The 22,760-nt window shown below is 47.8% G+C and overlaps 38 non-coding genes across 38 annotated transcripts; all 38 read right to left on the bottom strand.

Annotated features, from left to right (window-relative positions):
• Positions 1-511: 511 nt before the first annotated feature.
• On the bottom strand, positions 512-593 carry Trnas-aga (transfer RNA serine (anticodon AGA)). Its single transcript has one exon. It is a non-coding gene; the product is annotated as a tRNA-Ser (tRNA).
• A 433-nt stretch (positions 594-1,026) lies between these two features.
• On the bottom strand, positions 1,027-1,108 carry Trnas-aga (transfer RNA serine (anticodon AGA)). The gene has a single exon. It is a non-coding gene; the product is annotated as a tRNA-Ser (tRNA).
• Positions 1,109-1,541: 433 nt separating this feature from the next.
• Positions 1,542-1,623, bottom strand: Trnas-aga (transfer RNA serine (anticodon AGA)). The gene has a single exon. It is a non-coding gene; the product is annotated as a tRNA-Ser (tRNA).
• A 947-nt stretch (positions 1,624-2,570) lies between these two features.
• On the bottom strand, positions 2,571-2,652 carry Trnas-aga (transfer RNA serine (anticodon AGA)). The gene has a single exon. It is a non-coding gene; the product is annotated as a tRNA-Ser (tRNA).
• A 433-nt stretch (positions 2,653-3,085) lies between these two features.
• Positions 3,086-3,167, bottom strand: Trnas-aga (transfer RNA serine (anticodon AGA)). The gene has a single exon. It is a non-coding gene; the product is annotated as a tRNA-Ser (tRNA).
• A 947-nt stretch (positions 3,168-4,114) lies between these two features.
• Trnas-aga (transfer RNA serine (anticodon AGA)) lies at positions 4,115-4,196 on the bottom strand. Its single transcript has one exon. It is a non-coding gene; the product is annotated as a tRNA-Ser (tRNA).
• A 433-nt stretch (positions 4,197-4,629) lies between these two features.
• Positions 4,630-4,711, bottom strand: Trnas-aga (transfer RNA serine (anticodon AGA)). Its single transcript has one exon. It is a non-coding gene; the product is annotated as a tRNA-Ser (tRNA).
• Positions 4,712-5,658: 947 nt separating this feature from the next.
• Trnas-aga (transfer RNA serine (anticodon AGA)) lies at positions 5,659-5,740 on the bottom strand. The gene has a single exon. It is a non-coding gene; the product is annotated as a tRNA-Ser (tRNA).
• A 433-nt stretch (positions 5,741-6,173) lies between these two features.
• Positions 6,174-6,255, bottom strand: Trnas-aga (transfer RNA serine (anticodon AGA)). The gene has a single exon. It is a non-coding gene; the product is annotated as a tRNA-Ser (tRNA).
• A 433-nt stretch (positions 6,256-6,688) lies between these two features.
• Trnas-aga (transfer RNA serine (anticodon AGA)) lies at positions 6,689-6,770 on the bottom strand. Its single transcript has one exon. It is a non-coding gene; the product is annotated as a tRNA-Ser (tRNA).
• Positions 6,771-7,718: 948 nt separating this feature from the next.
• On the bottom strand, positions 7,719-7,800 carry Trnas-aga (transfer RNA serine (anticodon AGA)). The gene has a single exon. It is a non-coding gene; the product is annotated as a tRNA-Ser (tRNA).
• A 433-nt stretch (positions 7,801-8,233) lies between these two features.
• On the bottom strand, positions 8,234-8,315 carry Trnas-aga (transfer RNA serine (anticodon AGA)). Its single transcript has one exon. It is a non-coding gene; the product is annotated as a tRNA-Ser (tRNA).
• Positions 8,316-9,263: 948 nt separating this feature from the next.
• On the bottom strand, positions 9,264-9,345 carry Trnas-aga (transfer RNA serine (anticodon AGA)). Its single transcript has one exon. It is a non-coding gene; the product is annotated as a tRNA-Ser (tRNA).
• A 433-nt stretch (positions 9,346-9,778) lies between these two features.
• Trnas-aga (transfer RNA serine (anticodon AGA)) lies at positions 9,779-9,860 on the bottom strand. Its single transcript has one exon. It is a non-coding gene; the product is annotated as a tRNA-Ser (tRNA).
• Positions 9,861-10,293: 433 nt separating this feature from the next.
• On the bottom strand, positions 10,294-10,375 carry Trnas-aga (transfer RNA serine (anticodon AGA)). The gene has a single exon. It is a non-coding gene; the product is annotated as a tRNA-Ser (tRNA).
• A 433-nt stretch (positions 10,376-10,808) lies between these two features.
• Positions 10,809-10,890, bottom strand: Trnas-aga (transfer RNA serine (anticodon AGA)). The gene has a single exon. It is a non-coding gene; the product is annotated as a tRNA-Ser (tRNA).
• A 433-nt stretch (positions 10,891-11,323) lies between these two features.
• Positions 11,324-11,405, bottom strand: Trnas-aga (transfer RNA serine (anticodon AGA)). Its single transcript has one exon. It is a non-coding gene; the product is annotated as a tRNA-Ser (tRNA).
• A 433-nt stretch (positions 11,406-11,838) lies between these two features.
• Positions 11,839-11,920, bottom strand: Trnas-aga (transfer RNA serine (anticodon AGA)). Its single transcript has one exon. It is a non-coding gene; the product is annotated as a tRNA-Ser (tRNA).
• Positions 11,921-12,353: 433 nt separating this feature from the next.
• On the bottom strand, positions 12,354-12,435 carry Trnas-aga (transfer RNA serine (anticodon AGA)). The gene has a single exon. It is a non-coding gene; the product is annotated as a tRNA-Ser (tRNA).
• A 433-nt stretch (positions 12,436-12,868) lies between these two features.
• Positions 12,869-12,950, bottom strand: Trnas-aga (transfer RNA serine (anticodon AGA)). Its single transcript has one exon. It is a non-coding gene; the product is annotated as a tRNA-Ser (tRNA).
• A 433-nt stretch (positions 12,951-13,383) lies between these two features.
• On the bottom strand, positions 13,384-13,465 carry Trnas-aga (transfer RNA serine (anticodon AGA)). The gene has a single exon. It is a non-coding gene; the product is annotated as a tRNA-Ser (tRNA).
• Positions 13,466-13,898: 433 nt separating this feature from the next.
• On the bottom strand, positions 13,899-13,980 carry Trnas-aga (transfer RNA serine (anticodon AGA)). The gene has a single exon. It is a non-coding gene; the product is annotated as a tRNA-Ser (tRNA).
• Positions 13,981-14,413: 433 nt separating this feature from the next.
• On the bottom strand, positions 14,414-14,495 carry Trnas-aga (transfer RNA serine (anticodon AGA)). The gene has a single exon. It is a non-coding gene; the product is annotated as a tRNA-Ser (tRNA).
• Positions 14,496-14,928: 433 nt separating this feature from the next.
• Positions 14,929-15,010, bottom strand: Trnas-aga (transfer RNA serine (anticodon AGA)). The gene has a single exon. It is a non-coding gene; the product is annotated as a tRNA-Ser (tRNA).
• A 944-nt stretch (positions 15,011-15,954) lies between these two features.
• Trnas-aga (transfer RNA serine (anticodon AGA)) lies at positions 15,955-16,036 on the bottom strand. Its single transcript has one exon. It is a non-coding gene; the product is annotated as a tRNA-Ser (tRNA).
• A 433-nt stretch (positions 16,037-16,469) lies between these two features.
• Trnas-aga (transfer RNA serine (anticodon AGA)) lies at positions 16,470-16,551 on the bottom strand. The gene has a single exon. It is a non-coding gene; the product is annotated as a tRNA-Ser (tRNA).
• Positions 16,552-16,984: 433 nt separating this feature from the next.
• On the bottom strand, positions 16,985-17,066 carry Trnas-aga (transfer RNA serine (anticodon AGA)). Its single transcript has one exon. It is a non-coding gene; the product is annotated as a tRNA-Ser (tRNA).
• Positions 17,067-17,499: 433 nt separating this feature from the next.
• On the bottom strand, positions 17,500-17,581 carry Trnas-aga (transfer RNA serine (anticodon AGA)). Its single transcript has one exon. It is a non-coding gene; the product is annotated as a tRNA-Ser (tRNA).
• A 433-nt stretch (positions 17,582-18,014) lies between these two features.
• Trnas-aga (transfer RNA serine (anticodon AGA)) lies at positions 18,015-18,096 on the bottom strand. Its single transcript has one exon. It is a non-coding gene; the product is annotated as a tRNA-Ser (tRNA).
• Positions 18,097-18,529: 433 nt separating this feature from the next.
• On the bottom strand, positions 18,530-18,611 carry Trnas-aga (transfer RNA serine (anticodon AGA)). Its single transcript has one exon. It is a non-coding gene; the product is annotated as a tRNA-Ser (tRNA).
• Positions 18,612-19,044: 433 nt separating this feature from the next.
• Trnas-aga (transfer RNA serine (anticodon AGA)) lies at positions 19,045-19,126 on the bottom strand. The gene has a single exon. It is a non-coding gene; the product is annotated as a tRNA-Ser (tRNA).
• Positions 19,127-19,559: 433 nt separating this feature from the next.
• On the bottom strand, positions 19,560-19,641 carry Trnas-aga (transfer RNA serine (anticodon AGA)). Its single transcript has one exon. It is a non-coding gene; the product is annotated as a tRNA-Ser (tRNA).
• Positions 19,642-20,074: 433 nt separating this feature from the next.
• Positions 20,075-20,156, bottom strand: Trnas-aga (transfer RNA serine (anticodon AGA)). The gene has a single exon. It is a non-coding gene; the product is annotated as a tRNA-Ser (tRNA).
• Positions 20,157-20,589: 433 nt separating this feature from the next.
• Trnas-aga (transfer RNA serine (anticodon AGA)) lies at positions 20,590-20,671 on the bottom strand. Its single transcript has one exon. It is a non-coding gene; the product is annotated as a tRNA-Ser (tRNA).
• A 433-nt stretch (positions 20,672-21,104) lies between these two features.
• On the bottom strand, positions 21,105-21,186 carry Trnas-aga (transfer RNA serine (anticodon AGA)). The gene has a single exon. It is a non-coding gene; the product is annotated as a tRNA-Ser (tRNA).
• A 433-nt stretch (positions 21,187-21,619) lies between these two features.
• Trnas-aga (transfer RNA serine (anticodon AGA)) lies at positions 21,620-21,701 on the bottom strand. Its single transcript has one exon. It is a non-coding gene; the product is annotated as a tRNA-Ser (tRNA).
• Positions 21,702-22,134: 433 nt separating this feature from the next.
• Trnas-aga (transfer RNA serine (anticodon AGA)) lies at positions 22,135-22,216 on the bottom strand. The gene has a single exon. It is a non-coding gene; the product is annotated as a tRNA-Ser (tRNA).
• A 433-nt stretch (positions 22,217-22,649) lies between these two features.
• Trnas-aga (transfer RNA serine (anticodon AGA)) lies at positions 22,650-22,731 on the bottom strand. The gene has a single exon. It is a non-coding gene; the product is annotated as a tRNA-Ser (tRNA).
• Between the last annotated feature and the right edge of the window lie 29 nt (positions 22,732-22,760).

The following is a 22,760-nucleotide window of genomic DNA, read 5'->3' as shown; positions in this document are numbered from 1 at the left end:
GTCGGCAGGATTCGAACCTGCGCGGGAAGATCCCAATAGATTTCTAGTCTATCGCCTTAACCACTCTGCCACGACGACCGTTGCTGTCAGATGTGGGAAACATGCCTCTGGTCTATGCAAACTAACTTCTCCACACGCTCCAAAATATGTCAGGCCCAAGTAACATTCCTTAACACATACAAACTCCAACCTCTACTCTCCCACTTGTACAAAGCAAGACAAACTGGCTCATCTTCAAGACAATGGCTGTATTCTAACCACCCTGTATGTATTCTGGCCTACACCTGTCTCTTGCAGTAAATAATCTTGTGCCCAGTGGAATATACTTTGCATGCATGCATGCACCCGAGACCAGCCACCTGCACTGTGTTCGAGTTACCCGTGGAAGACGAGTCTGTTGGCATGCCATTCTCGTGGCAGCTGATGTGTGCCACAACTGTGTACAGCTTGGGTACTCTTCAGGCGCAAAAAAAGAAGGAAAGATGTCACAAAACAGTTGTGAAAAAGAATGCGTCGTCGGCAGGATTCGAACCTGCGCGGGAAGATCCCAATAGATTTCTAGTCTATCGCCTTAACCACTCGGCCACGACGACCGTTGCTGTCAGATGTGGGAAACATGCCTCTGGTCTATGCAAACTAACTTCTCCACACGCTCCAAAATATGTCAGGCCCAAGTAACATTCCTTAACACATACAAACTCCAACCTCTACTCTCCCACTTGTACAAAGCAAGACAAACTGGCTCATCTTCAAGACAATGGCTGTATTCTAACCACCCTGTATGTATTCTGGCCTACACCTGTCTCTTGCAGTAAATAATCTTGTGACCAGTGGAATATACTTTGCATGCATGCATGCACCCGAGACCAGCCACCTGCACTGTGTTCGAGTTACCCGTGGAAGACGAGTCTGTTGGCATGTCATTCTCGTGGCAGCTGATGTGTGCCACAACTGTGTACAGCTTGGGTACTCTTCAGGCGCAAAAAACGAAGGAAACATGTCACAAAACAGTTGTGAAAAAGAATGCGTCGTCGGCAGGATTCGAACCTGCGCGGGAAGATCCCAATAGATTTCTAGTCTATCGCCTTAACCACTCGGCCACGACGACCGTTGCTGTCAGATGTGGGAAACATGCCTCTGGTCTATGCAAACTAACTTCTCCACACGCTCCAAAATATGTCAGGCCCAAGTAACATTCCTTAACACATACAAACTCCAACCTCTACTCTCCCACTTGTACAAAGCAAGACAAACTGGCTCATCTTCAAGACAATGGCTGTATTCTAACCACCCTGTATGTATTCTGGCCTACACCTGTCTCTTGCAGTAAATAATCTTGTGCCCAGTGGAATATACTTTGCATGCATGCATGCACCCGAGACCAGCCACCTGCACTGTGTTCGAGTTACCCGTGGAAGACGAGTCTGTTGGCATGCCATTCTCGTGGCAGCTGATGTGTGCCACAACTGTGTACAGCTTGGGTACTCTTCAGGCGCAAAAAACGAAGGAAAGATGTCACAAAACAGTTGTGAAAAAGAATGCGTCGTCGGCAGGATTCGAACCTGCGCGGGAAGATCCCAATAGATTTCTAGTCTATCGCCTTAACCACTCGGCCACGACGACCGTTGCTGTCAGATGTGGGAAAATGCCTGTGGTCTATGCAAACTAACTTCTCCACACGCTCCAAAATATGTCAGGCCCAAGTAACATTCCTTAACACATACAAACTCCAACCTCTACTCTCCCACTTGTACAAAGCAAGACAAACTGGCTCATCTTCAAGACAATGGCTGTATTCTAACCACCCTGTATGTATTCTGGCCTACACCTGTCTCTTGCAGTAAATAATCTTGTGACCAGTGGAATATACTTTGCATGCATGCATGCACCCGAGACCAGCCACCTGCACTGTGTTCGAGTTACCCGTGGAAGACGAGTCTGTTGGCATGCCATTCTCGTGGCAGCTGATGTGTGCCACAACTGTGTACAGCTTGGGTACTCTTCAGGCGCAAAAAACGAAGGAAAGATGTCACAAAACAGTTGTGAAAAAGAATGCGTCGTCGGCAGGATTCGAACCTGCGCGGGAAGATCCCAATAGATTTCTAGTCTATCGCCTTAACCACTCTGCCACGACGACCGTTGCTGTCAGATGTGGGAAACATGCCTCTGGTCTATGCAAACTAACTTCTCCACACGCTCCAAAATATGTCAGGCCCAAGTAACATTCCTTAACACATACAAACTCCAACCTCTACTCTCCCACTTGTACAAAGCAAGACAAACTGGCTCATCTTCAAGACAATGGCTGTATTCTAACCACCCTGTATGTATTCTGGCCTACACCTGTCTCTTGCAGTAAATAATCTTGTGCCCAGTGGAATATACTTTGCATGCATGCATGCACCCGAGACCAGCCACCTGGACTGTGTTCGAGTTACCCGTGGAAGACGAGTCTGTTGGCATGTCATTCTCGTGGCAGCTGATGTGTGCCACAACTGTGTACAGCTTGGGTACTCTTCAGGCGCAAAAAACGAAGGAAACATGTCACAAAACAGTTGTGAAAAAGAATGCGTCGTCGGCAGGATTCGAACCTGCGCGGGAAGATCCCAATAGATTTCTAGTCTATCGCCTTAACCACTCGGCCACGACGACCGTTGCTGTCAGATGTGGGAAACATGCCTCTGGTCTATGCAAACTAACTTCTCCACACGCTCCAAAATATGTCAGGCCCAAGTAACATTCCTTAACACATACAAACTCCAACCTCTACTCTCCCACTTGTACAAAGCAAGACAAACTGGCTCATCTTCAAGACAATGGCTGTATTCTAACCACCCTGTATGTATTCTGGCCTACACCTGTCTCTTGCAGTAAATAATCTTGTGCCCAGTGGAATATACTTTGCATGCATGCATGCACCCGAGACCAGCCACCTGCACTGTGTTCGAGTTACCCGTGGAAGACGAGTCTGTTGGCATGCCATTCTCGTGGCAGCTGATGTGTGCCACAACTGTGTACAGCTTGGGTACTCTTCAGGCGCAAAAAACGAAGGAAACATGTCACAAAACAGTTGTGAAAAAGAATGCGTCGTCGGCAGGATTCGAACCTGCGCGGGAAGATCCCAATAGATTTCTAGTCTATCGCCTTAACCACTCGGCCACGACGACCGTTGCTGTCAGATGTGGGAAAATGCCTGTGGTCTATGCAAACTAACTTCTCCACACGCTCCAAAATATGTCAGGCCCAAGTAACATTCCTTAACACATACAAACTCCAACCTCTACTCTCCCACTTGTACAAAGCAAGACAAACTGGCTCATCTTCAAGACAATGGCTGTATTCTAACCACCCTGTATGTATTCTGGCCTACACCTGTCTCTTGCAGTAAATAATCTTGTGCCCAGTGGAATATACTTTGCATGCATGCATGCACCCGAGACCAGCCACCTGCACTGTGTTCGAGTTACCCGTGGAAGACGAGTCTGTTGGCATGCCATTCTCGTGGCAGCTGATGTGTGCCACAACTGTGTACAGCTTGGGTACTCTTCAGGCGCAAAAAACGAAGGAAAGATGTCACAAAACAGTTGTGAAAAAGAATGCGTCGTCGGCAGGATTCGAACCTGCGCGGGAAGATCCCAATAGATTTCTAGTCTATCGCCTTAACCACTCTGCCACGACGACCGTTGCTGTCAGATGTGGGAAACATGCCTCTGGTCTATGCAAACTAACTTCTCCACACGCTCCAAAATATGTCAGGCCCAAGTAACATTCCTTAACACATACAAACTCCAACCTCTACTCTCCCACTTGTACAAAGCAAGACAAACTGGCTCATCTTCAAGACAATGGCTGTATTCTAACCACCCTGTATGTATTCTGGCCTACACCTGTCTCTTGCAGTAAATAATCTTGTGCCCAGTGGAATATACTTTGCATGCATGCATGCACCCGAGACCAGCCACCTGCACTGTGTTCGAGTTACCCGTGGAAGACGAGTCTGTTGGCATGCCATTCTCGTGGCAGCTGATGTGTGCCACAACTGTGTACAGCTTGGGTACTCTTCAGGCGCAAAAAACGAAGGAAAGATGTCACAAAACAGTTGTGAAAAAGAATGCGTCGTCGGCAGGATTCGAACCTGCGCGGGAAGATCCCAATAGATTTCTAGTCTATCGCCTTAACCACTCGGCCACGACGACCGTTGCTGTCAGATGTGGGAAACATGCCTCTGGTCTATGCAAACTAACTTCTCCACACGCTCCAAAATATGTCAGGCCCAAGTAACATTCCTTAACACATACAAACTCCAACCTCTACTCTCCCACTTGTACAAAGCAAGACAAACTGGCTCATCTTCAAGACAATGGCTGTATTCTAACCACCCTGTATGTATTCTGGCCTACACCTGTCTCTTGCAGTAAATAATCTTGTGCCCAGTGGAATATACTTTGCATGCATGCATGCACCCGAGACCAGCCACCTGCACTGTGTTCGAGTTACCCGTGGAAGACGAGTCTGTTGGCATGCCATTCTCGTGGCAGCTGATGTGTGCCACAACTGTGTACAGCTTGGGTACTCTTCAGGCGCAAAAAACGAAGGAAAGATGTCACAAAACAGTTGTGAAAAAGAATGCGTCGTCGGCAGGATTCGAACCTGCGCGGGAAGATCCCAATAGATTTCTAGTCTATCGCCTTAACCACTCGGCCACGACGACCGTTGCTGTCAGATGTGGGAAAATGCCTCTGGTCTATGCAAACTAACTTCTCCACACGCTCCAAAATATGTCAGGCCCAAGTAACATTCCTTAACACATACAAACTCCAACCTCTACTCTCCCACTTGTACAAAGCAAGACAAACTGGCTCATCTTCAAGACAATGGCTGTATTCTAACCACCCTGTATGTATTCTGGCCTACACCTGTCTCTTGCAGTAAATAATCTTGTGCCCAGTGGAATATACTTTGCATGCATGCATGCACCCGAGACCAGCCACCTGCACTGTGTTCGAGTTACCCGTGGAAGACGAGTCTGTTGGCATGCCATTCTCGTGGCAGCTGATGTGTGCCACAACTGTGTACAGCTTGGGTACTCTTCAGGCGCAAAAAACGAAGGAAAGATGTCACAAAACAGTTGTGAAAAAGAATGCGTCGTCGGCAGGATTCGAACCTGCGCGGGAAGATCCCAATAGATTTCTAGTCTATCGCCTTAACCACTCTGCCACGACGACCGTTGCTGTCAGATGTGGGAAACATGCCTCTGGTCTATGCAAACTAACTTCTCCACACGCTCCAAAATATGTCAGGCCCAAGTAACATTCCTTAACACATACAAACTCCAACCTCTACTCTCCCACTTGTACAAAGCAAGACAAACTGGCTCATCTTCAAGACAATGGCTGTATTCTAACCACCCTGTATGTATTCTGGCCTACACCTGTCTCTTGCAGTAAATAATCTTGTGCCCAGTGGAATATACTTTGCATGCATGCATGCACCCGAGACCAGCCACCTGCACTGTGTTCGAGTTACCCGTGGAAGACGAGTCTGTTGGCATGCCATTCTCGTGGCAGCTGATGTGTGCCACAACTGTGTACAGCTTGGGTACTCTTCAGGCGCAAAAAACGAAGGAAACATGTCACAAAACAGTTGTGAAAAAGAATGCGTCGTCGGCAGGATTCGAACCTGCGCGGGAAGATCCCAATAGATTTCTAGTCTATCGCCTTAACCACTCGGCCACGACGACCGTTGCTGTCAGATGTGGGAAACATGCCTCTGGTCTATGCAAACTAACTTCTCCACACGCTCCAAAATATGTCAGGCCCAAGTAACATTCCTTAACACATACAAACTCCAACCTCTACTCTCCCACTTGTACAAAGCAAGACAAACTGGCTCATCTTCAAGACAATGGCTGTATTCTAACCACCCTGTATGTATTCTGGCCTACACCTGTCTCTTGCAGTAAATAATCTTGTGCCCAGTGGAATATACTTTGCATGCATGCATGCACCCGAGACCAGCCACCTGCACTGTGTTCGAGTTACCCGTGGAAGACGAGTCTGTTGGCATGTCATTCTCGTGGCAGCTGATGTGTGCCACAACTGTGTACAGCTTGGGTACTCTTCAGGCGCAAAAAACGAAGGAAACATGTCACAAAACAGTTGTGAAAAAGAATGCGTCGTCGGCAGGATTCGAACCTGCGCGGGAAGATCCCAATAGATTTCTAGTCTATCGCCTTAACCACTCGGCCACGACGACCGTTGCTGTCAGATGTGGGAAACATGCCTCTGGTCTATGCAAACTAACTTCTCCACACGCTCCAAAATATGTCAGGCCCAAGTAACATTCCTTAACACATACAAACTCCAACCTCTACTCTCCCACTTGTACAAAGCAAGACAAACTGGCTCATCTTCAAGACAATGGCTGTATTCTAACCACCCTGTATGTATTCTGGCCTACACCTGTCTCTTGCAGTAAATAATCTTGTGCCCAGTGGAATATACTTTGCATGCATGCATGCACCCGAGACCAGCCACCTGCACTGTGTTCGAGTTACCCGTGGAAGACGAGTCTGTTGGCATGCCATTCTCGTGGCAGCTGATGTGTGCCACAACTGTGTACAGCTTGGGTACTCTTCAGGCGCAAAAAACGAAGGAAACATGTCACAAAACAGTTGTGAAAAAGAATGCGTCGTCGGCAGGATTCGAACCTGCGCGGGAAGATCCCAATAGATTTCTAGTCTATCGCCTTAACCACTCGGCCACGACGACCGTTGCTGTCAGATGTGGGAAACATGCCTCTGGTCTATGCAAACTAACTTCTCCACACGCTCCAAAATATGTCAGGCCCAAGTAACATTCCTTAACACATACAAACTCCAACCTCTACTCTCCCACTTGTACAAAGCAAGACAAACTGGCTCATCTTCAAGACAATGGCTGTATTCTAACCACCCTGTATGTATTCTGGCCTACACCTGTCTCTTGCAGTAAATAATCTTGTGCCCAGTGGAATATACTTTGCATGCATGCATGCACCCGAGACCAGCCACCTGCACTGTGTTCGAGTTACCCGTGGAAGACGAGTCTGTTGGCATGCCATTCTCGTGGCAGCTGATGTGTGCCACAACTGTGTACAGCTTGGGTACTCTTCAGGCGCAAAAAACGAAGGAAACATGTCACAAAACAGTTGTGAAAAAGAATGCGTCGTCAGCAGGATTCGAACCTGCGCGGGAAGATCCCAATAGATTTCTAGTCTATCGCCTTAACCACTCGGCCACGACGACCGTTGCTGTCAGATGTGGGAAACATGCCTCTGGTCTATGCAAACTAACTTCTCCACACGCTCCAAAATATGTCAGGCCCAAGTAACATTCCTTAACACATACAAACTCCAACCTCTACTCTCCCACTTGTACAAAGCAAGACAAACTGGCTCATCTTCAAGACAATGGCTGTATTCTAACCACCCTGTATGTATTCTGGCCTACACCTGTCTCTTGCAGTAAATAATCTTGTGCCCAGTGGAATATACTTTGCATGCATGCATGCACCCGAGACCAGCCACCTGCACTGTGTTCGAGTTACCCGTGGAAGACGAGTCTGTTGGCATGTCATTCTCGTGGCAGCTGATGTGTGCCACAACTGTGTACAGCTTGGGTACTCTTCAGGCGCAAAAAACGAAGGAAACATGTCACAAAACAGTTGTGAAAAAGAATGCGTCGTCGGCAGGATTCGAACCTGCGCGGGAAGATCCCAATAGATTTCTAGTCTATCGCCTTAACCACTCGGCCACGACGACCGTTGCTGTCAGATGTGGGAAACATGCCTCTGGTCTATGCAAACTAACTTCTCCACACGCTCCAAAATATGTCAGGCCCAAGTAACATTCCTTAACACATACAAAATCCAACCTCTACTCTCCCACTTGTACAAAGCAAGACAAATTGGCTCATCTTCAAGACAATGGCTGTATTCTAACCACCCTGTATGTATTCTGGCCTACACCTGTCTCTTGCAGTAAATAATCTTGTGCCCAGTGGAATATACTTTGCATGCATGCATGCACCCGAGACCAGCCACCTGCACTGTGTTCGAGTTACCCGTGGAAGACGAGTCTGTTGGCATGCCATTCTCGTGGCAGCTGATGTGTGCCACAACTGTGTACAGCTTGGGTACTCTTCAGGCGCAAAAAACGAAGGAAACATGTCACAAAACAGTTGTGAAAAAGAATGCGTCGTCGGCAGGATTCGAACCTGCGCGGGAAGATCCCAATAGATTTCTAGTCTATCGCCTTAACCACTCGGCCACGACGACCGTTGCTGTCAGATGTGGGAAACATGCCTCTGGTCTATGCAAACTAACTTCTCCACACTCTCCAAAATATGTCAGGCCCAAGTAACATTCCTTAACACATACAAACTCCAACCTCTACTCTCCCACTTGTACAAAGCAAGACAAACTGGCTCATCTTCAAGACAATGGCTGTATTCTAACCACCCTGTATGTATTCTGGCCTACACCTGTCTCTTGCAGTAAATAATCTTGTGCCCAGTGGAATATACTTTGCATGCATGCATGCACCCGAGACCAGCCACCTGCACTGTGTTCGAGTTACCCGTGGAAGACGAGTCTGTTGGCATGCCATTCTCGTGGCAGCTGATGTGTGCCACAACTGTGTACAGCTTGGGTACTCTTCAGGCGCAAAAAACGAAGGAAAGATGTCACAAAACAGTTGTGAAAAAGAATGCGTCGTCGGCAGGATTCGAACCTGCGCGGGAAGATCCCAATAGATTTCTAGTCTATCGCCTTAACCACTCGTCCACGACGACCGTTGCTGTCAGATGTGGGAAACATGCCTCTGGTCTATGCAAACTAACTTCTCCACATGCTCCAAAATATGTCAGGCCCAAGTAACATTCCTTAACACATACAAACTCCAACCTCTACTCTCCCACTTGTACAAAGCAAGACAAACTGGCTCATCTTCAAGACAATGGCTGTATTCTAACCACCCTGTATGTATTCTGGCCTACACCTGTCTCTTGCAGTAAATAATCTTGTGCCCAGTGGAATATACTTTGCATGCATGCATGCACCCGAGACCAGCCACCTGCACTGTGTTCGAGTTACCCGTGGAAGACGAGTCTGTTGGCATGCCATTCTCGTGGCAGCTGATGTGTGCCACAACTGTGTACAGCTTGGGTACTCTTCAGGCGCAAAAAACGAAGGAAACATGTCACAAAACAGTTGTGAAAAAGAATGCGTCGTCGGCAGGATTCGAACCTGCGCGGGAAGATCCCAATAGATTTCTAGTCTATCGCCTTAACCACTCGGCCACGACGACCGTTGCTGTCAGATGTGGGAAACATGCCTCTGGTCTATGCAAACTAACTTCTCCACACGCTCCAAAATATGTCAGGCCCAAGTAACATTCCTTAACACATACAAACTCCAACCTCTACTCTCCCACTTGTACAAAGCAAGACAAACTGGCTCATCTTCAAGACAATGGCTGTATTCTAACCACCCTGTATGTATTCTGGCCTACACCTGTCTCTTGCAGTAAATAATCTTGTGCCCAGTGGAATATACTTTGCATGCATGCATGCACCCGAGACCAGCCACCTGCACTGTGTTCGAGTTACCCGTGGAAGACGAGTCTGTTGGCATGCCATTCTCGTGGCAGCTGATGTGTGCCACAACTGTGTACAGCTTGGGTACTCTTCAGGCGCAAAAAACGAAGGAAACATGTCACAAAACAGTTGTGAAAAAGAATGCGTCGTCGGCAGGATTCGAACCTGCGCGGGAAGATCCCAATAGATTTCTAGTCTATCGCCTTAACCACTCGGCCACGACGACCGTTGCTGTCAGATGTGGGAAACATGCCTCTGGTCTATGCAAACTAACTTCTCCAAACGCTCCAAAATATGTCAGGCCCAAGTAACATTCCTTAACACATACAAACTCCAACCTCTACTCTCCCACTTGTACAAAGCAAGACAAACTGGCTCATCTTCAAGACAATGGCTGTATTCTAACCACCCTGTATGTATTCTGGCCTACACCTGTCTCTTGCAGTAAATAATCTTGTGCCCAGTGGAATATACTTTGCATGCATGCATGCACCCGAGACCAGCCACCTGCACTGTGTTCGAGTTACCCGTGGAAGACGAGTCTGTTGGCATGCCATTCTCGTGGCAGCTGATGTGTGCCACAACTGTGTACAGCTTGGGTACTCTTCAGGCGCAAAAAACGAAGGAAACATGTCACAAAACAGTTGTGAAAAAGAATGCGTCGTCGGCAGGATTCGAACCTGCGCGGGAAGATCCCAATAGATTTCTAGTCTATCGCCTTAACCACTCGGCCACGACGACCGTTGCTGTCAGATGTGGGAAACATGCCTCTGGTCTATGCAAACTAACTTCTCCAAACGCTCCAAAATATGTCAGGCCCAAGTAACATTCCTTAACACATACAAACTCCAACCTCTACTCTCCCACTTGTACAAAGCAAGACAAACTGGCTCATCTTCAAGACAATGGCTGTATTCTAACCACCCTGTATGTATTCTGGCCTACACCTGTCTCTTGCAGTAAATAATCTTGTGCCCAGTGGAATATACTTTGCATGCATGCATGCACCCGAGACCAGCCACCTGCACTGTGTTCGAGTTACCCGTGGAAGACGAGTCTGTTGGCATGCCATTCTCGTGGCAGCTGATGTGTGCCACAACTGTGTACAGCTTGGGTACTCTTCAGGCGCAAAAAACGAAGGAAACATGTCACAAAACAGTTGTGAAAAAGAATGCGTCGTCGGCAGGATTCGAACCTGCGCGGGAAGATCCCAATAGATTTCTAGTCTATCGCCTTAACCACTCGGCCACGACGACCGTTGCTGTCAGATGTGGGAAACATGCCTCTGGTCTATGCAAACTAACTTCTCCACACGCTCCAAAATATGTCAGGCCCAAGTAACATTCCTTAACACATACAAACTCCAACCTCTACTCTCCCACTTGTACAAAGCAAGACAAACTGGCTCATCTTCAAGACAATGGCTGTATTCTAACCACCCTGTATGTATTCTGGCCTACACCTGTCTCTTGCAGTAAATAATCTTGTGCCCAGTGGAATATACTTTGCATGCATGCATGCACCCGAGACCAGCCACCTGCACTGTGTTCGAGTTACCCGTGGAAGACGAGTCTGTTGGCATGCCATTCTCGTGGCAGCTGATGTGTGCCACAACTGTGTACAGCTTGGGTACTCTTCAGGCGCAAAAAACGAAGGAAAGATGTCACAAAACAGTTGTGAAAAAGAATGCGTCGTCGGCAGGATTCGAACCTGCGCGGGAAGATCCCAATAGATTTCTAGTCTATCGCCTTAACCACTCGGCCACGACGACCGTTGCTGTCAGATGTGGGAAACATGCCTCTGGTCTATGCAAACTAACTTCTCCACACGCTCCAAAATATGTCAGGCCCAAGTAACATTCCTTAACACATACAAACTCCAACCTCTACTCTCCCACTTGTACAAAGCAAGACAAACTGGCTCATCTTCAAGACAATGGCTGTATTCTAACCACCCTGTATGTATTCTGGCCTACACCTGTCTCTTGCAGTAAATAATCTTGTGACCAGTGGAATATACTTTGCATGCATGCATCCACCCGAGACCAGCCACCTGCACTGTGTTCGAGTTACCCGTGGAAGACGAGTCTGTTGGCATGCCATTCTCGTGGCAGCTGATGTGTGCCACAACTGTGTACAGCTTGGGTACTCTTCAGGCGCAAAAAACGAAGGAAAGATGTCACAAAACAGTTGTGAAAAAGAATGCGTCGTCGGCAGGATTCGAACCTGCGCGGGAAGATCCCAATAGATTTCTAGTCTATCGCCTTAACCACTCGGCCACGACGACCGTTGCTGTCAGATGTGGGAAACATGCCTCTGGTCTATGCAAACTAACTTCTCCACACTCTCCAAAATATGTCAGGCCCAAGTAACATTCCTTAACACATACAAACTCCAACCTCTACTCTCCCACTTGTACAAAGCAAGACAAACTGGCTCATCTTCAAGACAATGGCTGTATTCTAACCACCCTGTATGTATTCTGGCCTACACCTGTCTCTTGCAGTAAATAATCTTGTGCCCAGTGGAATATACTTTGCATGCATGCATGCACCCGAGACCAGCCACCTGCACTGTGTTCGAGTTACCCGTGGAAGACGAGTCTGTTGGCATGCCATTCTCGTGGCAGCTGATGTGTGCCACAACTGTGTACAGCTTGGGTACTCTTCAGGCGCAAAAAACGAAGGAAAGATGTCACAAAACAGTTGTGAAAAAGAATGCGTCGTCGGCAGGATTCGAACCTGCGCGGGAAGATCCCAATAGATTTCTAGTCTATCGCCTTAACCACTCGGCCACGACGACCGTTGCTGTCAGATGTGGGAAACATGCCTCTGGTCTATGCAAACTAACTTCTCCACACGCTCCAAAATATGTCAGGCCCAAGTAACATTCCTTAACACATACAAACTCCAACCTCTACTCTCCCACTTGTACAAAGCAAGACAAACTGGCTCATCTTCAAGACAATGGCTGTATTCTAACCACCCTGTATGTATTCTGGCCTACACCTGTCTCTTGCAGTAAATAATCTTGTGACCAGTGGAATATACTTTGCATGCATGCATGCACCCGAGACCAGCCACCTGCACTGTGTTCGAGTTACCCGTGGAAGACGAGTCTGTTGGCATGCCATTCTCGTGGCAGCTGATGTGTGCCACAACTGTGTACAGCTTGGGTACTCTTCAGGCGCAAAAAACGAAGGAAAGATGTCACAAAACAGTTGTGAAAAAGAATGCGTCGTCGGCAGGATTCGAACCTGCGCGGGAAGATCCCAATAGATTTCTAGTCTATCGCCTTAACCACTCGGCCACGACGACCGTTGCTGTCAGATGTGGGAAACATGCCTCTGGTCTATGCAAACTAACTTCTCCACACGCTCCAAAATATGTCAGGCCCAAGCAACATTCCTTAACACATACAAACTCCAACCTCTACTCTCCCACTTGTACAAAGCAAGACAAACTGGCTCATCTTCAAGACAATGGCTGTATTCTAACCACCCTGTATGTATTCTGGCCTACACCTGTCTCTTGCAGTAAATAATCTTGTGACCAGTGGAATATACTTTGCATGCATGCATGCACCCGAGACCAGCCACCTGCACTGTGTTCGAGTTACCCGTGGAAGACGAGTCTGTTGGCATGCCATTCTCGTGGCAGCTGATGTGTGCCACAACTGTGTACAGCTTGGGTACTCTTCAGGCGCAAAAAACGCAGGAAAGATGTCACAAAACAGTTGTGAAAAAGAATGCGTCGTCGGCAGGATTCGAACCTGCGCGGGAAGATCCCAATAGATTTCTAGTCTATCGCCTTAACCACTCGGCCACGACGACCGTTGCTGTCAGATGTGGGAAACATGCCTCTGGTCTATGCAAACTAACTTCTCCACACGCTCCAAAATATGTCAGGCCCAAGCAACATTCCTTAACACATACAAACTCCAACCTCTACTCTCCCACTTGTACAAAGCAAGACAAACTGGCTCATCTTCAAGACAATGGCTGTATTCTAACCACCCTGTATGTATTCTGGCCTACACCTGTCTCTTGCAGTAAATAATCTTGTGACCAGTGGAATATACTTTGCATGCATGCATGCACCCGAGACCAGCCACCTGCACTGTGTTCGAGTTACCCGTGGAAGACGAGTCTGTTGGCATGCCATTCTCGTGGCAGCTGATGTGTGCCACAACTGTGTACAGCTTGGGTACTCTTCAGGCGCAAAAAACGAAGGAAAGATGTCACAAAACAGTTGTGAAAAAGAATGCGTCGTCGGCAGGATTCGAACCTGCGCGGGAAGATCCCAATAGATTTCTAGTCTATCGCCTTAACCACTCGGCCACGACGACCGTTGCTGTCAGATGTGGGAAACATGCCTCTGGTCTATGCAAACTAACTTCTCCACACGCTCCAAAATATGTCAGGCCCAAGTAACATTCCTTAACACATACAAACTCCAACCTCTACTCTCCCACTTGTACAAAGCAAGACAAACTGGCTCATCTTCAAGACAATGGCTGTATTCTAACCACCCTGTATGTATTCTGGCCTACACCTGTCTCTTGCAGTAAATAATCTTGTGACCAGTGGAATATACTTTGCATGCATGCATGCACCCGAGACCAGCCACCTGCACTGTGTTCGAGTTACCCGTGGAAGACGAGTCTGTTGGCATGCCATTCTCGTGGCAGCTGATGTGTGCCACAACTGTGTACAGCTTGGGTACTCTTCAGGCGCAAAAAACGAAGGAAAGATGTCACAAAACAGTTGTGAAAAAGAATGCGTCGTCGGCAGGATTCGAACCTGCGCGGGAAGATCCCAATAGATTTCTAGTCTATCGCCTTAACCACTCGGCCACGACGACCGTTGCTGTCAGATGTGGGAAACATGCCTCTGGTCTATGCAAACTAACTTCTCCACACGCTCCAAAATATGTCAGGCCCAAGCAACATTCCTTAACACATACAAACTCCAACCTCTACTCTCCCACTTGTACAAAGCAAGACAAACTGGCTCATCTTCAAGACAATGGCTGTATTCTAACCACCCTGTATGTATTCTGGCCTACACCTGTCTCTTGCAGTAAATAATCTTGTGACCAGTGGAATATACTTTGCATGCATGCATGCACCCGAGACCAGCCACCTGCACTGTGTTCGAGTTACCCGTGGAAGACGAGTCTGTTGGCATGCCATTCTCGTGGCAGCTGATGTGTGCCACAACTGTGTACAGCTTGGGTACTCTTCAGGCGCAAAAAACGAAGGAAAGATGTCACAAAACAGTTGTGAAAAAGAATGCGTCGTCGGCAGGATTCGAACCTGCGCGGGAAGATCCCAATAGATTTCTAGTCTATCGCCTTAACCACTCGGCCACGACGACCGTTGCTGTCAGATGTGGGAAACATGCCTCTGGTCTATGCAAACTAACTTCTCCACACGCTCCAAAATATGTCAGGCCCAAGTAACATTCCTTAACACATACAAACTCCAACCTCTACTCTCCCACTTGTACAAAGCAAGACAAACTGGCTCATCTTCAAGACAATGGCTGTATTCTAACCACCCTGTATGTATTCTGGCCTACACCTGTCTCTTGCAGTAAATAATCTTGTGCCCAGTGGAATATACTTTGCATGCATGCATGCACCCGAGACCAGCCACCTGCACTGTGTTCGAGTTACCCGTGGAAGACGAGTCTGTTGGCATGCCATTCTCGTGGCAGCTGATGTGTGCCACAACTGTGTACAGCTTGGGTACTCTTCAGGCGCAAAAAACGAAGGAAAGATGTCACAAAACAGTTGTGAAAAAGAATGCGTCGTCGGCAGGATTCGAACCTGCGCGGGAAGATCCCAATAGATTTCTAATCTATCGCCTTAACCACTCGGCCACGACGACCGTTGCTGTCAGATGTGGGAAACATGCCTCTGGTCTATGCAAACTAACTTCTCCACACGCTCCAAAATATGTCAGGCCCAAGTAACATTCCTTAACACATACAAACTCCAACCTCTACTCTCCCACTTGTACAAAGCAAGACAAACTGGCTCATCTTCAAGACAATGGCTGTATTCTAACCACCCTGTATGTATTCTGGCCTACACCTGTCTCTTGCAGTAAATAATCTTGTGACCAGTGGAATATACTTTGCATGCATGCACCCGAGACCAGCCACCTGCACTGTGTTCGAGTTACCCGTGGAAGACGAGTCTGTTGGCATGCCATTCTCGTGGCAGCTGATGTGTGCCACAACTGTGTACAGCTTGGGTACTCTTCAGGCGCAAAAAACGAAGGAAACATGTCACAAAACAGTTGTGAAAAAGAATGCGTCGTCGGCAGGATTCGAACCTGCGCGGGAAGATCCCAATAGATTTCTAGTCTATCGCCTTAACCACTCGGCCACGACGACCGTTGCTGTCAGATGTGGGAAACATGCCTCTGGTCTATGCAAACTAACTTCTCCACACGCTCCAAAATATGTCAGGCCCAAGTAACATTCCTTAACACATACAAACTCCAACCTCTACTCTCCCACTTGTACAAAGCAAGACAAACTGGCTCATCTTCAAGACAATGGCTGTATTCTAACCACCCTGTATGTATTCTGGCCTACACCTGTCTCTTGCAGTAAATAATCTTGTGCCCAGTGGAATATACTTTGCATGCATGCATGCACCCGAGACCAGCCACCTGCACTGTGTTCGAGTTACCCGTGGAAGACGAGTCTGTTGGCATGCCATTCTCGTGGCAGCTGATGTGTGCCACAACTGTGTACAGCTTGGGTACTCTTCAGGCGCAAAAAACGAAGGAAACATGTCACAAAACAGTTGTGAAAAAGAATGCGTCGTCGGCAGGATTCGAACCTGCGCGGGAAGATCCCAATAGATTTCTAGTCTATCGCCTTAACCACTCGGCCACGACGACCGTTGCTGTCAGATGTGGGAAACATGCCTCTGGTCTATGCAAACTAACTTCTCCACACGCTCCAAAATATGTCAGGCCCAAGTAACATTCCTTAACACATACAAACTCCAACCTCTACTCTCCCACTTGTACAAAGCAAGACAAACTGGCTCATCTTCAAGACAATGGCTGTATTCTAACCACCCTGTATGTATTCTGGCCTACACCTGTCTCTTGCAGTAAATAATCTTGTGCCCAGTGGAATATACTTTGCATGCATGCATGCACCCGAGACCAGCCACCTGCACTGTGTTCGAGTTACCCGTGGAAGACGAGTCTGTTGGCATGCCATTCTCGTGGCAGCTGATGTGTGCCACAACTGTGTACAGCTTGGGTACTCTTCAGGCGCAAAAAACGAAGGAAACATGTCACAAAACAGTTGTGAAAAAGAATGCGTCGTCGGCAGGATTCGAACCTGCGCGGGAAGATCCCAATAGATTTCTAGTCTATCGCCTTAACCACTCGGCCACGACGACCGTTGCTGTCAGATGTGGGAAACATGCCTCTGGTCTATGCAAACTAACTTCTCCACACGCTCCAAAATATGTCAGGCCCAAGTAACATTCCTTAACACATACAAACTCCAACCTCTACTCTCCCACTTGTACAAAGCAAGACAAACTGGCTCATCTTCAAGACAATGGCTGTATTCTAACCACCCTGTATGTATTCTGGCCTACACCTGTCTCTTGCAGTAAATAATCTTGTGCCCAGTGGAATATACTTTGCATGCATGCATGCACCCGAGACCAGCCACCTGCACTGTGTTCGAGTTACCCGTGGAAGACGAGTCTGTTGGCATGCCATTCTCGTGGCAGCTGATGTGTGCCACAACTGTGTACAGCTTGGGTACTCTTCAGGCGCAAAAAACGAAGGAAACATGTCACAAAACAGTTGTGAAAAAGAATGCGTCGTCGGCAGGATTCGAACCTGCGCGGGAAGATCCCAATAGATTTCTAGTCTATCGCCTTAACCACTCGGCCACGACGACCGTTGCTGTCAGATGTGGGAAACATGCCTCTGGTCTATGCAAACTAACTTCTCCACACGCTCCAAAATATGTCAGGTCCAAGTAACATTCCTTAACACATACAAACTCCAACCTCTACTCTCCCACTTGTACAAAGCAAGACAAACTGGCTCATCTTCAAGACAATGGCTGTATTCTAACCACCCTGTATGTATTCTGGCCTACACCTGTCTCTTGCAGTAAATAATCTTGTGACCAGTGGAATATACTTTGCATGCATGCATGCACCCGAGACCAGCCACCTGCACTGTGTTCGAGTTACCCGTGGAAGACGAGTCTGTTGGCATGCCATTCTCGTGGCAGCTGATGTGTGCCACAACTGTGTACAGCTTGGGTACTCTTCAGGCGCAAAAAACGAAGGAAAGATGTCACAAAACAGTTGTGAAAAAGAATGCGTCGTCGGCAGGATTCGAACCTGCGCGGGAAGATCCCAATAGATTTCTAGTCTATCGCCTTAACCACTCGGCCACGACGACCGTTGCTGTCAGATGTGGGAAACATGCCTCTGGTCTATGCAAACTAACTTCTCCACACGCTCCAAAATATGTCAGGCCCAAGTAACATTCCTTAACACATACAAACTCCAACCTCTACTCTCCCACTTGTACAAAGCAAGACAAACTGGCTCATCTTCAAGACAATGGCTGTATTCTAACCACCCTGTATGTATTCTGGCCTACACCTGTCTCTTGCAGTAAATAATCTTGTGCCCAGTGGAATATACTTTGCATGCATGCATGCACCCGAGACCAGCCACCTGCACTGTGTTCGAGTTACCCGTGGAAGACGAGTCTGTTGGCATGCCATTCTCGTGGCAGCTGATGTGTGCCACAACTGTGTACAGCTTGGGTACTCTTCAGGCGCAAAAAACGAAGGAAACATGTCACAAAACAGTTGTGAAAAAGAATGCGTCGTCGGCAGGATTCGAACCTGCGCGGGAAGATCCCAATAGATTTCTAGTCTATCGCCTTAACCACTCGGCCACGACGACCGTTGCTGTCAGATGTGGGAAACATGCCTCTGGTCTATGCAAACTAACTTCTCCACACGCTCCAAAATATGTCAGGCCCAAGTAACATTCCTTAACACATACAAACTCCAACCTCTACTCTCCCACTTGTACAAAGCAAGACAAACTGGCTCATCTTCAAGACAATGGCTGTATTCTAACCACCCTGTATGTATTCTGGCCTACACCTGTCTCTTGCAGTAAATAATCTTGTGCCCAGTGGAATATACTTTGCATGCATGCATGCACCCGAGACCAGCCACCTGCACTGTGTTCGAGTTACCCGTGGAAGACGAGTCTGTTGGCATGCCATTCTCGTGGCAGCTGATGTGTGCCACAACTGTGTACAGCTTGGGTACTCTTCAGGCGCAAAAAACGAAGGAAACATGTCACAAAACAGTTGTGAAAAAGAATGCGTCGTCGGCAGGATTCGAACCTGCGCGGGAAGATCCCAATAGATTTCTAGTCTATCGCCTTAACCACTCGGCCACGACGACCGTTGCTGTCAGATGTGGGAAACATGCCTCTGGTCTATGCAAACTAACTTCTCCACACGCTCCAAAATATGTCAGGTCCAAGTAACATTCCTTAACACATACAAACTCCAACCTCTACTCTCCCACTTGTACAAAGCAAGACAAACTGGCTCATCTTCAAGACAATGGCTGTATTCTAACCACCCTGTATGTATTCTGGCCTACACCTGTCTCTTGCAGTAAATAATCTTGTGACCAGTGGAATATACTTTGCATGCATGCATGCACCCGAGACCAGCCACCTGCACTGTGTTCGAGTTACCCGTGGAAGACGAGTCTGTTGGCATGCCATTCTCGTGGCAGCTGATGTGTGCCACAACTGTGTACAGCTTGGGTACTCTTCAGGCGCAAAAAACGAAGGAAAGATGTCACAAAACAGTTGTGAAAAAGAATGCGTCGTCGGCAGGATTCGAACCTGCGCGGGAAGATCCCAATAGATTTCTAGTCTATCGCCTTAACCACTCGGCCACGACGACCGTTGCTGTCAGATGTGGGAAACATGCCTCTGGTCTATGCAAACTAACTTCTCCACACGCTCCAAAATATGTCAGGCCCAAGTAACATTCCTTAACACATACAAACTCCAACCTCTACTCTCCCACTTGTACAAAGCAAGACAAACTGGCTCATCTTCAAGACAATGGCTGTATTCTAACCACCCTGTATGTATTCTGGCCTACACCTGTCTCTTGCAGTAAATAATCTTGTGACCAGTGGAATATACTTTGCATGCATGCATGCACCCGAGACCAGCCACCTGCACTGTGTTCGAGTTACCCGTGGAAGACGAGTCTGTTGGCATGCCATTCTCGTGGCAGCTGATGTGTGCCACAACTGTGTACAGCTTGGGTACTCTTCAGGCGCAAAAAACGAAGGAAACATGTCACAAAACAGTTGTGAAAAAGAATGCGTCGTCGGCAGGATTCGAACCTGCGCGGGAAGATCCCAATAGATTTCTAGTCTATCGCCTTAACCACTCGGCCACGACGACCGTTGCTGTCAGATGTGGGAAACATGCCTCTGGTCTATGCAAACTAACTTCTCCACACGCTCCAAAATATGTCAGGCCCAAGTAACATTCCTTAACACATACAAACTCCAACCTCTACTCTCCCACTTGTACAAAGCAAGACAAACTGGCTCATCTTCAAGACAATGGCTGTATTCTAACCACCCTGTATGTATTCTGGCCTACACCTGTCTCTTGCAGTAAATAATCTTGTGCCCAGTGGAATATACTTTGCATGCATGCATGCACCCGAGACCAGCCACCTGCACTGTGTTCGAGTTACCCGTGGAAGACGAGTCTGTTGGCATGCCATTCTCGTGGCAGCTGATGTGTGCCACAACTGTGTACAGCTTGGGTACTCTTCAGGCGCAAAAAACGAAGGAAAGATGTCACAAAACAGTTGTGAAAAAGAATGCGTCGTCGGCAGGATTCGAACCTGCGCGGGAAGATCCCAATAGATTTCTAGTCTATCGCCTTAACCACTCGGCCACGACGACCGTTGCTGTCAGATGTGGGAAACATGCCTCTGGTCTATGCAAACTAACTTCTCCACACGCTCCAAAATATGTCAGGTCCAAGTAACATTCCTTAACACATACAAACTCCAACCTCTACTCTCCCACTTGTACAAAGCAAGACAAACTGGCTCATCTTCAAGACAATGGCTGTATTCTAACCACCCTGTATGTATTCTGGCCTACACCTGTCTCTTGCAGTAAATAATCTTGTGCCCAGTGGAATATACTTTGCATGCATGCATGCACCCGAGACCAGCCACCTGCACTGTGTTCGAGTTACCCGTGGAAGACGAGTCTGTTGGCATGCCATTCTCGTGGCAGCTGATGTGTGCCACAACTGTGTACAGCTTGGGTACTCTTCAGGCGCAAAAAACGAAGGAAAGATGTCACAAAACAGTTGTGAAAAAGAATGCGTCGTCGGCAGGATTCGAACCTGCGCGGGAAGATCCCAATAGATTTCTAGTCTATCGCCTTAACCACTCGGCCACGACGACCGTTGCTGTCAGATGTGGGAAACATGCCTCTGGTCTATGCAAACTAACTTCTCCACACGCTCCAAAATATGTCAGGCCCAAGTAACATTCCTTAACACATACAAACTCCAACCTCTACTCTCCCACTTGTACAAAGCAAGACAAACTGGCTCATCTTCAAGACAATGGCTGTATTCTAACCACCCTGTATGTATTCTGGCCTACACCTGTCTCTTGCAGTAAATAATCTTGTGCCCAGTGGAATATACTTTGCATGCATGCATGCACCCGAGACCAGCCACCTGCACTGTGTTCGAGTTACCCGTGGAAGACGAGTCTGTTGGCATGCCATTCTCGTGGCAGCTGATGTGTGCCACAACTGTGTACAGCTTGGGTACTCTTCAGGCGCAAAAAACGAAGGAAAGATGTCACAAAACAGTTGTGAAAAAGAATGCGTCGTCGGCAGGATTCGAACCTGCGCGGGAAGATCCCAATAGATTTCTAGTCTATCGCCTTAACCACTCGGCCACGACGACCGTTGCTGTCAGATGTGGGAAACATGCCTCTGGTCTATGCAAACTAACTTCTCCACACGCTCCAAAATATGTCAGGTCCAAGTAACATTCCTTAACACATACAAACTCCAACCTCTACTCTCCCACTTGTACAAAGCAAGACAAACTGGCTCATCTTCAAGACAATGGCTGTATTCTAACCACCCTGTATGTATTCTGGCCTACACCTGTCTCTTGCAGTAAATAATCTTGTGCCCAGTGGAATATACTTTGCATGCATGCATGCACCCGAGACCAGCCACCTGCACTGTGTTCGAGTTACCCGTGGAAGACGAGTCTGTTGGCATGCCATTCTCGTGGCAGCTGATGTGTGCCACAACTGTGTACAGCTTGGGTACTCTTCAGGCGCAAAAAACGAAGGAAAGATGTCACAAAACAGTTGTGAAAAAGAATGCGTCGTCGGCAGGATTCGAACCTGCGCGGGAAGATCCCAATAGATTTCTAGTCTATCGCCTTAACCACTCGGCCACGACGACCGTTGCTGTCAGATGTGGGAAACATGCCTCTGGTCTATGCAAACTAACTTCTCCACACGCTCCAAAATATGTCAGGTCCAAGTAACATTCCTTAACACATACAAACTCCAACCTCTACTCTCCCACTTGTACAAAGCAAGACAAACTGGCTCATCTTCAAGACAATGGCTGTATTCTAACCACCCTGTATGTATTCTGGCCTACACCTGTCTCTTGCAGTAAATAATCTTGTGCCCAGTGGAATATACTTTGCATGCATGCATGCACCCGAGACCAGCCACCTGCACTGTGTTCGAGTTACCCGTGGAAGACGAGTCTGTTGGCATGCCATTCTCGTGGCAGCTGATGTGTGCCACAACTGTGTACAGCTTGGGTACTCTTCAGGCGCAAAAAACGAAGGAAACATGTCACAAAACAGTTGTGAAAAAGAATGCGTCGTCGGCAGGATTCGAACCTGCGCGGGAAGATCCCAATAGATTTCTAGTCTATCGCCTTAACCACTCGGCCACGACGACCGTTGCTGTCAGATGTGGGAAACATGCCT

Source organism: Haliotis asinina, chromosome 16 (genome assembly GCF_037392515.1).
Source record: "Haliotis asinina isolate JCU_RB_2024 chromosome 16, JCU_Hal_asi_v2, whole genome shotgun sequence".
In the NCBI taxonomy this organism is placed as follows: Eukaryota; Metazoa; Mollusca; class Gastropoda; order Lepetellida; family Haliotidae; genus Haliotis; species Haliotis asinina.
This window is presented reverse-complemented; position numbering and strand designations above follow the sequence as displayed.